The sequence below is a fragment of the Dipodomys ordii genome, unplaced genomic scaffold (genome assembly GCF_000151885.1).
Source record: "Dipodomys ordii isolate 6190 unplaced genomic scaffold, Dord_2.0 Scaffold66, whole genome shotgun sequence".
Classification (NCBI taxonomy): domain Eukaryota; kingdom Metazoa; phylum Chordata; class Mammalia; order Rodentia; family Heteromyidae; genus Dipodomys; species Dipodomys ordii.
Window position 1 is genome coordinate 5343090 of NW_012267282.1, and position 15357 is coordinate 5358446.

Here is a 15357-nt window from a genome sequence, read left to right on the forward strand (position 1 = left end):
AAGAATTTGAAAAATTATTCCTTAATGTATAAAGTAATTTTATGTAAATTAATAAATCATAATTTCATTTCCACATTGCTTACAGTTGTTACATACATTAGGGGCAGAGTTTAGTATACTTGTTTGTTGGTCAAAGCTCAAATCTTAGAGACTATTGATTTAGGACTGTTTTAGTTATAGTGGTATATGGCAATAATATTGTCAGGAAAGACTATTTTACTTAGAATGAAGTATTCATAAACCACTTGGTAGAGGTAGATAAAGGACCAACTAACTGACCTACTGCTTAGTGAACAAACAGTTGAGTCTAATACTGTGGAATCTCGCTCAGTTGCCCTGTGCGTTTACCTTCTACACCAGTGATAGATTCACTCAAGTGCCAAGAAACTGTTGTAGATCTGTCGTTGCAGATGCACAGAGGGGCCTGCGAGCTGCTTCCTGTGATGGAAGAGGCCGGAGCTGTGTCCTTCCTTTTCTTGCCTCTTAATTCCCAGAAAAAAAAAAACAGACAGCATTTCCTTTTTGTCATTGTTTGTATATATGGTACCAGTGTGTTGTTTAAATCTAGAAGCACATGCTTTGGGGTTTATTCGTAACATGTTTAACCACAGCTTTCCTTTCCTTGTTCCCCCTTTCCTGAGTTCCCACTACTTCTTTCTTTTCTCTGCTCCTCTGGCCTCTGCTAGGATGATTTTCCTGAGCTAGTCATAAATATATAATAGAAACCTGACTAACATCTAAGATGATTTACTTTTTTGTTCTACCAACCAAGAAGCCCTCCCTTTCCTCTGCAATGTTTCTGCCTGGATTTCTCATTAGCATCCTCTGAGCTGTATTTGTTTTATTTAGTATCCTATATCTTCACAGAAGCTGTTTGAGTTAAAAATAAGGCTAGATGCCTTTCCAGTTTTCTGTGGTGAATACGGACACAATTTTGGTATTGGTTTTTTTTTTTTTTTTGATCCGGTCATGGGGGCTGAACTCTGGGCCTGGGCGCTGTCCCTCAGCTCTTCAGCTCAAGGCTAGCGCTTTACCACTTGAGCCACAGCGCCACTTCCGTTTTTTTCTGCTTATGTGGTACTGAGGAATCGAACCCAGGGGCTCATGCATGCGAGGCAACCACTCTACCACTGAGCCACCTTCCCAACCCTTTGGTATTGTTTTTGTTGTTTATTTGTTCAAGGTGATTTTTGATGGGTGGATATGTTAGTAACAGAAGAGTTCACAAATAAACTGCAGCTCATGGAACAGAAGAAAACTATGAGTAACCTCAGTTATTTAGTTGTATCCCTCCTCATCCCATCCAAAGAACTCACTTCTTTTTTTTTTTTTTTTTTTTGGGTCCAGTCATGGGACCTGAACTCTGGGCCTGGGCGCTGTCCCTCAGCTCTTCAGCTCAAGGCTAGCGCTCTACCACTTGAGCCACAGCGCCACTTCCGGCTTTTTTCTTTTTGCTCACGTAGTGCCGAGGAATCGAACCCAGGGCCTCAGGCATGCAAGGCAAGCGCTCTACCACTGAGCCACCTTCCCAGCCCCAACACTTTCAGCTTTATTCTGCCTATGTGGTGCTGAGGAATCGAACCCAGAGCCTCATGCATGCGAGACAAGCATTCTACCACTGAGATACCTTTGCACCCCCTGGACTCACTCTTTAAACGTACTTTTCATAGATGATTGAGAGTTGGTCATATTTCTTAGTAGGTACATTACAGGTAATGAGGACAAGGAGAGGCTTCAATGCCTCTTAATGCTGGCCCATATCACAGGGGAAACTATCTACTCAGTATAGTTAAGATAACCGGAAAAGTTTGAACAGTGGAGTAAAGGGGAGAATAAGAATATCACAAATTCCCTTGTTCACTAAGAATAGTTAATTTATCCCACTCAATCGACTCTGGATTGAAGAAATCATCACTATTAGTGTTTCTAGATACTAAGAGCATGAGATCATAAGAGTATGATCTTGGTTTTTTCTTTTATTGCCCATTAAAAAAACAAATCAATAAAACAAAGCTCCCTAGAGATACGTTTGCTTTGTGGTACATAGCAGCACTTTTTGTTTTTGTTTCTTGATGGCTATACTGGGGTTTGAATTAAGGTCCTGAGCTTATTAGGCAAGCACTCTACTACTTGGCCATGACTCCAGCCTTTTTCCTTTAGTTTTTCAAATAGGATCTCTTGGCCTGGTTGGCTTTGGATTGATATTCTCTGTCTCCCAAGTAGGTGGGATTATAAATGTGTGACACTGTGCCCAGCTTGTTTTTTGTTTTTCTTTGTTTTGTTTTGGTCAGTTGTGGACCTGAGTGCTGTCCCTGAGCTCTTCAGCTCAAGGCTAGTGTTCTACCACTTGAGCCACAGCACGACATCCAGCTTTTTCTGCTTATGTGGTGCTGAGAAATCGAACCCAGGGTCTCATGCATGCAAGGCAAGCACTCTACCACTGAGCCACCTTCCCAGCTCCCCAGTTTGTTTGTTTTTTTGGTCAGTCGTGGGGCTTGAACTATGGGTTTGGGCGCTGTCCCTGCGCTCTTCAGCTCAAGGCAAGGGCTCTACCACTTGAGCCACAGCACCACTTCTGGTTTTCTAGTGGTTTATTGGAGATAAGAGTCTCACGGACTTTCCTGACCGAGTGGCTTTGAATCGCGATCCTCAGATCTCAGCCTTCTGAGTAGCTAGGATGACAGGCATGAGCCACCAGCACCTGGCCCCAGCTTGTTTTTGAGATGCAGTGTTCCTAACTTTTTTTTTCCCCAGGCTGGCATTATCCTCCTAGTATTTTACTTCCCAATTAGATGGAATTATAGGTATGCCCCACAATGTCCAACACAAAGCAGTGAGCTCTCTCCAATCCCCCTTTCCCTGCATATATTAACTGTACCAAGGGATTTCACTGTAATATTTCCACAATTAATGCAAGGTACTTTAATCAAATACACACGCTCTCCTACTCTTTCTTCTCCACCATGAGAAGCACTTATACTAAAGCAGCTATCTTTCCTCTGAGGCAAATTTTACATTTTCATAATTAAGCATAAATAGTACATATTCTCTTGAACAATGTAGAAATAAATACGCAGGGTTTGTGTGTGATCGTGCTTACTAAGTAATATCAGTATAAGAGAACAGGATAAGAGTTAATAGATTGTGGCCGGGTGCTGGTGACTCACACCTATAATCCTAGTTACTCAGGAGGCTGAGATCTGAGGGTCACAGTTCAAAGCCAGCCCAGGCAGGAAAGTCCGTGAGACTCTCATCTCCAATAAACCACTCGAAAACCAGAAATGGCACTGTGTCTCAAGTAGTAGAGCTCTCACCTTGAGCTGAAGAGCTGAGAGACAGTGCCCAGGCCCAGAGTTCAAGCCCCACAACCGAACAAAAAAAAGAAAAAAGAAAATAAATAGATTGTGGATTTGAAGATGTTACCTAGAGTATATATAGGACTATGTGTAGCTGTAGTCTTGTGGCTTGATTAGCTTTATGATCATCAGAAATCTTATGGTAATTCTCACTGCCCAAATACTAAAGTTCCTTAGTATGCCTAGCTATGCATTCTTAGTATGTAAGCCACAGGTAAATCAAAGATTAGTTGTAAAATAAGGTGGCTCAGTGGTAGAGTGCTTGCCTTGCATGCCTGAGGCCCTGGGTTCGATTCCTCAGCACCACATAAGCAAAAAAAAAAAGAAAAAGATGGACGTGGCGCTGTGGCTCAAGTAGTAGAGTGCTAGCCTTGAGCTGAAGAGCTGAGGGACAGTGCCCAGGCCCAGAGTTCAGGCCCCACGACCGGACCCCCCCCCAAAAAAATGATAGGGACTTTGGCTTCTGATTTCTAGTCCTTATTGATTAAACTTTACAGATTAGTGCAGTAATGGTGTCAACATATACTGTAGGAAGATACTAATTTATTCTTCTTATTATTTCAGAATTTATTAAGCTCTTTCATAGACTTATCCAATCTAACCCATTATAAATTCTATATTAGGAAGGGCAGTTGTTAATATTTGAATTAAATAAGGATATTTTACCTCTTATATCAGGTTACATCTCATGCCTAAATGTCTGACTTTCTAAAATAAAAGAAGGGCTGGGAATGTGGCTTAGTGGTAGAGTGCTTGCCTAGCATGAATGAAATCCTGGGTCTAATTCCTCAGTACTATTACATAAACAGAAAAAGTTGGAAGTGGCACTGTAACTCAAGTGGTAGAGTACTAGCTTTGAGTACAGAGAGGCTCAGGGACAGAGCCCAGGCCCAGAGTTCAAGCTCCACCACTGACAAAAAAAAAAAATCATCCTAGCATTGTGGCTCACCCCAGTAATTCCAGCTCTTTGGGAGACAGAGATCAGGAGGATCATGGTTTAAGGTCAAGCAAGGCAAAAAGTTAGTGACTCCATCTGAAAAATAAGCTGGGCACAGTGGCATATGCCTATAATTCCAGCTATACAGGAATTTTATTTTTTTACAGGAATTTTAATTAGTGGGATTATGGTCCTGCCAGGCCTAAGCAAAAAATGGGAGACCTTATCCAAAAAATAACTAAAGGAAAAAAGGTTGAGAGCAAGGTTCAAGTGGTAGAGCATCTGCTTAGGAAGCACAAGGCCCCTAATTTAAACTGAAACCCTAGTTTTGAAAAAAAAATCTAAATTCATAAAAGTGAGAGAAAAGCCAGGGGCCAGTGGCTCATGCCTATAATCCTAGCTACTCAGGAGGCTTAGATCTGAAGATCACGGTTCAAAGCCAGCCCAGGCAGGAAAGTCCGTGAGACTTTTATCTCCAATAAACCACTAAAAAACCGGAAGTGGTGTTGTGGCTCAAGTGGTAGAGCGCTTGCCTTGAGCTGAAGAGCGCAGGGACAGCACCCAAGCCCAGAGTTCAAGCCCCATGACCAACAACAACAACAAAAAAAAAAGTGAGAGAAAATCTACCAAAGAACTCTATATATGTAGTCTGTTTCAATTTCCGAGGTGGCCAGGAATAACTTCATTCTCCTTAGCTTGTTCCTATGTGCTTTTTCCAGAGTATACCTTTAAGCAGGAAGCTATTCATTCAATAAATACAACCACCTTTAGGAGCAAAGTCAGCTTGAGGTGACCACCACAGAACCTTTCTAGGTCTGAGATTCCTATTCAGTATTTCCTTACTTGAAGACCGCTCTTTATGAAATAATTAAAGGAATTAGAAGCCCAAAGACTTAAAGGAAATTCTTCAAATTCACCCAGAACTGATGGCAGAATTTTGGTTAAAATTCAGCTCTAACAAATCAAAATAATTTCCTAGTCCATGTAGAAAACGAGCCAATGACCTCATATGGGTAGCTTCTGACTAAGGCTCTGAAAGGACTTAGTGACAATGGAGATAGCACTGAACTGTTTGATGCCACAACAGTGAGTCTCTAATAGTAGGAAAGAAAAAGACCTAGCTGGACACTGGGGCTTATGCCTGTAATCCAAACTACTCAGGAGGCTGAGATGTGAAGATTGCTGTTCAAAGCCAGCCTGGGTAGGAAAGTCCATGAGTCGCTTATCTCCAATTAACCAAAAAGCCAGAAGTGGAGCTGTGGCTCAAAGTAGTAGAGTGCTAGCAAGAGCAAAGGAACTCAGGGACAGCACCCTCACCCTGAGTTCAAGTACTATGATCGATGACAAAAAAAAAAAAAGAGAGAGAGAGAGAGAGAAAAGAAAAAGACCTTACCTTGGCAACATAAAGGCCACACGACCAAGTGGACAACTATAATCTCTCACCTATGTTAAGAATACATGTGAAAAACATCTTAAGACATTGTTGTTCATATTACAATAAATGCCAGACCCAGATCATCACTTCCAACTCAATAGAACAGAGAGATTTCCAGAACCAGTTTCCCTTCTCAAGCAATATTCATCATAAAATTTATGAGATGATTCTTAGCACTGGCAATGATAGAATTTAATCTGTATTACTAGAGTCTGAAAAATAGAGCAGGAAATTATTTAAGATTTGAGTACCCATCATGATTGTAATTCTACCTACTCAATCATGCCTCTAAATTCTAGCTACTCAGGAAACTGGGTAGATAACTACTGAGTATGCAAACAAATTCTCTTAAGAAAAAAGGCAAGTATGAAATCATACAGTAACCCTCCCTCTTTTGATAATAGTTTTGATAGATGTTTAGCTTTTTTCTTTTAGACCCAGAAAGAAATGATACTTTCGTACCTCTTGAGTGGAATAAAACTCTAGAAGATACACAACACGGGGCTGGGAATGTGGCTTAGTGGTAGGTGCTTGCCTAGCATGCATGAAGCTCAGGGTTCAATTCCTCAGTACCACATAAACAGAAGAAGCTAGAAGTGGCACTGTGGCTCAAGTGGTAGCCTTGAGCAAAAGAAGGTCAGGGACCGTGCCCAGGGCATGAGTTCAAGCCCCAGGATCAGCAAAAAAAAAAAAGTACCTAACAGAAAAGCATTAACATGCCATTGTTGATTTAATTGGGCAAAGTCAAATAAGCTCTTTTGATATAAAACCTTTAGATCCTAAAAAACAGAGTATGTAAAACTCTACTTGTTAGGTTAGTGGTATAGCTCAGTAGTAGAGTAATTGCTTAGTATATAGGAGGCCTAGGTTCAAAGCCATTGCACTGTAACACAAATATTCACTGCTTGTATCAGAAACTCTAAAATAACTTAAGAATTGTTGCTACCCACTTGGACTCTACAAGGAAAGATTTTGAACAAAGCATTAAAAAAAACCAAAAAACAAAACAAAACAAAAAGAGAAAACCAGGATAAGTCAGGTGCTGTTGGCCCACCACTGTAATCCTAGCTACTTAGGAGGCTGAGATCCAAGGACTGCAGTTGGAAGCCTGCCTGGGCAGGAAAACCCATGAGACATTCATCTCAAATTAATCATGGAAAAAGCCAGAAGTGGTGCTGTAGCTCAAGGGGTAGAGAGGTAGCCTTGAACAAAAAAAGCTTAGAGGCAGTGCCCAGGCTCTGAGTTCAAGTCCCAAGACAAGCACACACACAAAAAAAAACACAACAACAACAAAAAAACTCAATTCATATGCAATGAAATACTATTCAGCAATAAAAAGGAATTTGTTGTTGTTGTTATTGGTCATGGGGCCTGAACTCTGGACCTGGGTACTGTCCCTCAGCTCTTCAGCTCAAGACTAGTGCTCTACCACTGGAGCCACAGCGCCACTTCCAGTTTTCTGAATGGTTTATTGGAGATAAGCGTCTCTAAGACTTTTCTTTTGTCCGTTGTGGGGCTTAAACTCTGAGCCTGGGTGCTGTCCCTCAGCTCTTCAGCTCAAGGTTAGCACTCTACCACTTGAGCCACAGCTCCACTTCTGGCTTTTTCTGTTTACGTGGTGCTCTGGAATTGAACCCAGGGCCTCATGCGAGGCAAGCACTCTACCACTGAGCCACCTTCCCAGCCCCTCTCACAGACTTTTCTGCCTGGGCTGGCTTTGAACCTTGATCCTCAGATCTCAGCCTCCCGAGTAGGTAAGATTACAGGCATGAGCCACTGGCGCCCAGCACAAACGGAATTATTCATACATGCTAAAATGTACAAACTTCAAAGCATTATATATACTACATGAAAGAACAATATACAAGATATCACATATATTATTTTTGCATTTACATGAAATGTCCAGAAAGGCAGATGGATAGAAACAAAAAGTAAAATAATGGTTGCCTAGGGCGAAAAGGGTCGATTTTAATAACACAATTTGGTAAGTTTACTAAAAACATCACTGAATTTTACACTTAAACAGGGGAATATGTAATGTGTAAAATATGCACATGTATACATTAAAAATTCAGATGTGCTGGCTTAGCATTCCCCTCTCTTATCATTACAATACTGGACAGTGTCTCACACCCTGTTTGTGAATTGAAGAAGCCAAGATCCACCTTCTTTAGATCCACTTTGACTTTCTGCAAACCAATACTTTCATCTTCACAGATTACAGTAATATAGCAGAGGAGAACAAATGCTTTCCCTCTTCCAAGTCTGTATCGACAATCCCAATGTAACAAATGCAGCGCCTCCCCTGGCTTTCTCCAAGAGCCTTTTCCTTTACTATAGTAACAATGATGGATTGACATGGAGCCAAAGATTTCCCTTATTGAATCAAACCAGGTAGAAATAGCAGGATTAGCAGTACTGCTAAATTATGTTTCCTATAATAAAACCTTTTTTTAATGTGTGTACAGCAATGAAGAAGAGGAAGTAATGTCAACAGAATAGAAATTCAGTGGGAACATGTTTTTTTCTTTGATTAACCTGAAAAAAATGTGCCTCTAGTGCTGAGTGCTTATACTGTATGGCATGGATATATAGGCGTATTTTAGCCTACTATTCTGGGAGTTTTTGTTTTGTTTTGTGGTCGTGGGGCTTGAACTCTGGGCCTGGGCACAGTCCCTCGGCTCTTCAGCTCAAGGCGAGCGCTTCCCAACTGAGCCACAGCACCACTTCCTACTATTCTTAACTATTAGTTCTGAATAAAACTTACCAGAGGAGATGTATTCTGTCCACTCTGTTTCATTCTCAGCTCTGTGTACAGATACCAGATGTAACTGACGGTGTAAAGAAATGAGGAAATGTAGAATATCTAGACAAAAATCAAAACACCCCATCATAACTATCCTACTCTAACTTCCTAAGACCTATTATTTTCTAGTATTAGAATCCTAACTACTGGCTTGTTGGTAATATACCATCAGTATCCATACCACACAAATGAGATCACTTCTAGGTATCCCACTCAAACCTACCTAAAATAAGTTCAACTTACTATATATATCCTTTTGATTATTCAGAAGAGCAACAGAATTATTCACCTCCTCTTACCTAAGTACTCCACTTTTATGAAGACATATTATTTTTTTTATTTTTAATTTTTATTTTTTGTTGGTCATGGGGACCGAACTCTGGGCCTGGGCATTGTCCCTCAGCTCTTCGGCTCAAGGCTAGTATTCTACCATTTGAGCCACAGTGCCACTTCTGGCTTTTTCTGCTTATGTAGTGCTGAGGACCTCATGCATGCAAGGCAAGCACTCTACCACTGAGCACCTTCCCATCCCTTCTACTATTTTTTTAATTGAAAAGACAATATGGATTTTAATTTAGAATCATAATAGCTATATTGGTCTATTTTCAGTATGGTAACAAAATACCTGAGGCAGGTTCCTTTTGTTTGACTTTTTTTTTAATGTGGTACTGAGGAATAAAATCCAGGGCTTCATGTATGCTAGGCAAGCACTCTACCACTGAGCCACCTTCCTAGTCCTGGCAGGTTCCTTTTGAAGAAAAAGGCTTCCTTTGATTCCTAGTCCAGAAGTTACAAATTCTACGGTCTTTGTCTGGTAATAACTCTTTTGCTAGCAGAGTCCTAGCATGATGTAGACCATCACAGCAAGAAACAAGGAGCACACATGTCTGTCTATGTATGTTACTCTCCCTTTGCTTATCCACCAAGATTCACCGTGGGGTCTCCACTCTATAAATACCTTACATATCCTAGTCACTTCGTTAAGGCCTTGCTTCTAAACACCCTCATCAAAGTAAGTTTCCATCTCTTAATATCATTAGCATATTTGATCTGGGTGCTTAAACTACCAAATAAATTTAAGGAAAGAAAACATCTTCACTGAATAGCAATCTAGGCTATTTCCATTCAAAAGAAATAAATATGCTGGATATTTATAAACATACTGGATCACTATGCTGAACTACTTTTTTTTAAAGATCCTTACAAAAATAAAAGAATGGCATAATAGTAAGGAATTGGCAGGACAAAGTTTAAGGGAAAGAATTCCTGTTTTCAACATCAATAACAAAAATGGCTATTGTAATCTTCCTCCCTACCCCAAAATGGATTTTTTTGGATTAGGCAAACATTTCTCAGATGTAGCACCAAAAATGTAACAAAAGACCAAACTAATAAACTGGACTTCATCAAATTAACACTATTGCTCTTGAAAACTGTACAACTTAGTAGTAATATTGCCTTGCATGAATGAGGCACTAGTTGATCTCTAACACCACATGAAAAAAGAAAAATAAATGTTAAGTATGTGAAATGAAGCTGGGTGCCAATGGCTCTTGCCTGTAATCCTAGCTACTTGGAGGCTGAGATGTAAGGATCAAGGTTCAAAGCTAGCCCAGGCAGGAAAGTCTGTAAACTCTTTTTTTTTTAAAAAAATTATTTTGGAAATACTGTACAGAGGGGTTACAATCACATGAGCAAGGTAATGAGTACATTTCTTATCAAACATTGTTGCCTCCTCCTTGGTTTTTCCCCTACCATCCCTTCCCTCCCATCTCCACAACTACATCCCCGCCCCTCCCAATCCCACCTAAAATTTAAAACTCGTTTTTCAACATAGCATCTTGCACATCTAATTGTTGCAATGGGTCAACCTGTATCCCTATTTAAACAATTTGTTTTTTCCCTTCCACTCTCCAAATTATGCCAACATCAAATACAGTGAAAACAGGGTATGGTTATACCATGGGGGAGGGATATACAAAGCAACAACAAAAAAAATCACATGGTACCTTATAAATACGTTAGAAACGATAGCAAGAAAGAAAAAAACTTGTGTCCTTATTTTGAGGTTCATTTCACTTAACATCATCTTATCTGACATTTTATGCTTGTCTCAGATATACTAGTTATTGCAAATAAGGGCAACCATGGAACCTATGTTTCTTTGCGCCTGGCTTACTTCACTTAGTATAATTTTTTTCAAGTCTTTCCATTTCCTAACAAATGGAGCAGTATCACTCTTTCTGATGGAGGCATAGAATTCCATTGTGTATATATACCGTATTTTCTCAATCCATTCATCTATGGAGGGGCACCATCAAACTCTTATTGAATAAACCACTAGAAAATCAGAAGTGGCACTGTGGCCCAAGTTAGAGAGTGCTAGCCTTGAGCTGAATTGCTGAGGGACAGCGCCCAAGCCCAGAGTTCAAACCCTATGACTGAATTATAGACAGGGAATAAATGTTTGCAATATATATATATATATATGTATATATATACATATATATATATATACACATACACAAAGGACTTGATTCTAGAATATATAAGAATTCTCAAAAATCCACAATAGGGGATAAATGAGCAAAATGATGGTGCATGCCTTCATCCCAGCACTAAGAATTCTAAGACAAGAGGATTGTGAGTTCAAGGTAAGCTGGGACTACATAGCAAAACTCTGTCTCAAAAGAAAGAAAGAAAAAAGGAAAGAGGGAAGGAAGGGAGGAAGGGAGGGAGGGAGGGAAGGAGGGAGGGAGGGAAGGATTGAGGGAAGGGAAGGAAGGAGGAAGGGAAAGAGGGAAGGAAGGGAGGAAGGGAGGGAGGGAGGGAAGGAGGGAGGGAGGGAGGGAGGGAGGGAGGGAAAGGAGATGACAGAGTAAAACAGTGTTATAGCATTATAACTCATTTATCTTTCTTTCCTCATTTCTGGTGTTTCTCCATGGGATCAGCTCAAGGAGATTGTCTTTATTTCACCCATCTTTACCTTCTAAGCACAGGAGTGACCTCAAAGGTATTATCTGCCAAGTATATTTAAAGGCAATATAAATAGCCTTAGCCTGCTGAGGCAAGAAATAACAGATGGGTTGAATAGCAGAAAATAGCTAGGCAAGGTAGCTCAAACCTATAATTCTATTTGAGATGGCAATCAAGGAATCACAGTGTAAAGCCAAAACAGACATAAAGCAAGACACTGCCTCAAAAATAACCATGCCACTAAATGCCCACCAGCTGCTCACAGGCAGGAAAGTCTGCAACACTCTTCTGTCCAATTAGTCATCAAAAATCCAGAAGCAGAGCTGTGGCTCAAGTAGTAGAAGCACTAGCCTTGAGTAAAAAAAAAATATCTCAGGGACAGCATTCAGGCTCAGTTCAAGCTCCAAAACCAGCACAAAAAGAAACAGAAAGTTCTAGCCAAGTGGTTGAGGTGGCAGATTGTCTAGCAAGCAGTATCTTTACTGTATTATTTACTTGTTGTATGTTGATTTTGGGGCCTGAACTCTGGGCCTTGGCGCTGCCCCTCAACTCTTCAGCTCAAGACTAGCTCTACCACTTGAGCCACAATGCCACTTCCAGCTTTTTCTGCTTATATGGTGCTGAGGAATAGAACCCAGGGCCTAATGCATGTGAGGCAAGCACTCTACCACTAAGCCACCTTCCCAGCCCCTGTATTTACTTACTTGTAATATTCTACCCAAAGGTAAATGCCCAAGAGTGGTATCCCTAGATCATAGGGTTATTCTGTGTTTAGTTGTTTGAAGAATCTACACAACACCTTCCAGAGTGGTTGCAATTGATTACATTCCCCGCAACAGTGTAATAAGGTTACTTTCACCAGGATTTGTTGTTGTTCATGTTCTTTTTGTGATTGTGGGGCTTGAACTTGCTGTTCCTGAGCTCATTTTGCTCAAGGCTAGTGTTCTACCACTTTGAGACAGCACCACGTCCGGTTTTCAAACTCCAGTGTTTATTATATCCCAATAATATCAAACTATGCTCTCATTTCAAAAGTGGTTGCAGAAAAGTGTAATTCATTACATAGAAATATGGTCAAAATATTCTGACTAATAAAAGCTGATTACAAAAAGTATTAACACTACTTTGTGTATTAAAAATATATAGGTGCTGAGAATGGCTTAGTGGTAGAGTGTATGTCTAGCATACATGAAGCCTTGGGTTCAATTCCTCAGTACCACATAAACAAAAAAGCTAGAAGTGGTGTTGTGGCTCAAATGGTAGAGTGCTAGCCTTGAGTAAAAGTAGTTCAGATGGGCACCGGTGGCTCACACCTGTAATCCTGGCTACTAAGGAGGCTGAGATCTGATGATCGCAGTTCAAAGCTAGCCCAGGTAGGAAAGTCTGTGAGACTCTTATCTCCAATTAACCGCTAGAAAACCAGAAGTGGTGCTGTGGCTCAACTGGTAGAGCGTTCCCCTTGAGCTGAAGAACTCAGGAACAGTGCCCAGGCCCCCAGAGTTCAAGGCACACACGCACACACACACACACACCATATATAATACACACACACACACACACACACACACACACACACACACACACACACACACACACACACACACATATATAAATTATACATAGATATGATACTGATGGCACTGGTGGCTCAAGCCTGTAATTCTGATCACAGTTCAAAGCCAGCCTGGGCAGGAAAGTCTGTGAGCCTCTTATCTCCAATAAACTAATTCTTCCCCCCCCTCAAAAAAAAGCCAAAAGTAGAGCTGTGGCTCAAGTGATAGAGCCCTAGAACTGGCACACAAAAAAAAGTGTATACACACACATATAATATTAAAATTATTATTATGCCTGGGCAATTTTTGTGTGTGTGCACGTCAGTTTTTCTGTTCAAGGCTGGTGCTCTACCACTTGAGCCACAGCTCTGCTTCTGGCTTTTTGGTGGTTAACTAAAGATAAGAGCCTCATAGACTTTTTCATCTGGGCTGGCTTTGTACCTTGATCCTCAGCTCCGAGTAGCTAGGATTCAGGCAAGAGCCACTAGCACATGGCTGATTTTTTAATTGTTTATCTTTATACCTCTCTGAATTTTCCGAAATTTCCATAACAGATAAGTAGTGTTTTCTATTGGATTTTGTTTTAAGACAGAGTCTTGCTATTTAGCACAGTCTGACCTTGAACTCTGATCCTCTTGCCTCTGCCTCTTGAATGCTGGGACTACAAGCACATACTACCATGAGTGGTAGCAGTTATGTTTATTATGAAAAATAATGAAAGCTATTCTTCAATGTGTAACAATAAAAAATACCTCTATATTTCCCAGAATATATATTCTCAGTTTCTTATTTAGATTTGATTGTGTGTGCACCCTTGAAAAGTATGGTTAGTCTAATAGCACTTACCTGTCCAATTGTTTGCAGGTTAGAGCAGATGATGTCCTTATGGGCTAGGGAAGTTCTATAGAGAAGTGCTTCAGTGAGTTGACAAATTCCCAGAAGCAGGTCAGAGAAGCTCAAATAAATGAGTGACTGTATCTACCAAAAGTCAAAATCTTCATTTGGTAAATGATATAGCTAGGAAAATGTAACAATCACTTTGTTTGTATTGTATATGGGCCTCTTGCTCTCCCTGGGTTGCTCATGGCTATTGCTTTACCACTTTAGTCATGCCTTTATCTGCCATTTTGCAGGCTAATTGGAAACAGAGTCTCATGGACTTTCTTGCCTGGGCTGCCTTTGAACTACAATCTTCAGATCTCAGTCTCCTAGGAGGCTAGGAGTCACTGGTATTATAGGTGTGAGCCACTGGCAAACAGCCTTGAGCTATGTTTAGAAAAACAGTTGTTAAATTCTTAAAATGTTCTCTGAGCTAGTAAATATACCACTTTCCCTATAATCTATTAGTAAGGAAGGCTTTAACTTGGTCTTTTTGGAATGAATAGTTTTATCAAGGATGTAATTTTGTTCAACATTAAATTTTAATTGCCTAGAACAAGGATAAGGAAACTGTTTTCTTTCAAGGGCCATTTGGATATTTGTAACATCATTCTTGGACCACAGAAATAATTTTCATGGCCCAAATGTTCCCCATCCCAGACTAAATGGACAGAATAGCAAAACAAGTATCTACATATACCAAAGTCAGGGAACTATCTCTAATAATTTTCCTAGGATATAATAATCAGGACTCTCCCATGCTTTAGTATTTCAATACTGTTTCCTTGATAAGATATACCAAAGAAACCTAACATGATCATTGATATCTGAAAATTCAATGTTATAATTAAAATATTGCCTGGAAGAAAAGGGAGCAGTATTGACATTTCCTAAAATATCTCTACCTATTATAATGAGGAATTTATGAACAGTTCATAAATTGATTCCATCATTTAGAGGTATTGTTTCTCTGTTATTTATTTCTTTTTTTTGGGGGGGTGTCCGGTCGTGGGGCCTGAACTCTGGGCCTGGGCGCTGTCCCTCAGTTCTTCAGCTCAAGGCTGGCGCTCTACCACTTGAGCCACAGCGCCACTTCCGGCTTTTTTCTTCTTGCTTATATGGTGCTGAGGAATCGAACCCAGGGCCTCAGGCTTGTAAGGCAAGTGCTCTACAACTGAGCCACCTTCCCAGCCCTCTGTTATTTATTTCAATGCCTAAGTTACTAAAAGTTCAAATTCAACTGAAAGAATTGCTCATCTCTGGAGATTTCTGTACATTCTGGAATACAGCATAGGTAATAAGTGAGCTTGAATCTATAAGCAATATAGTTGATCGTCATTAAAGCAGGATCCTAAGACTTCTTTTACTCTTGCTATTTATTTTTAACCATTTTATTGATGCCACTAATGTAA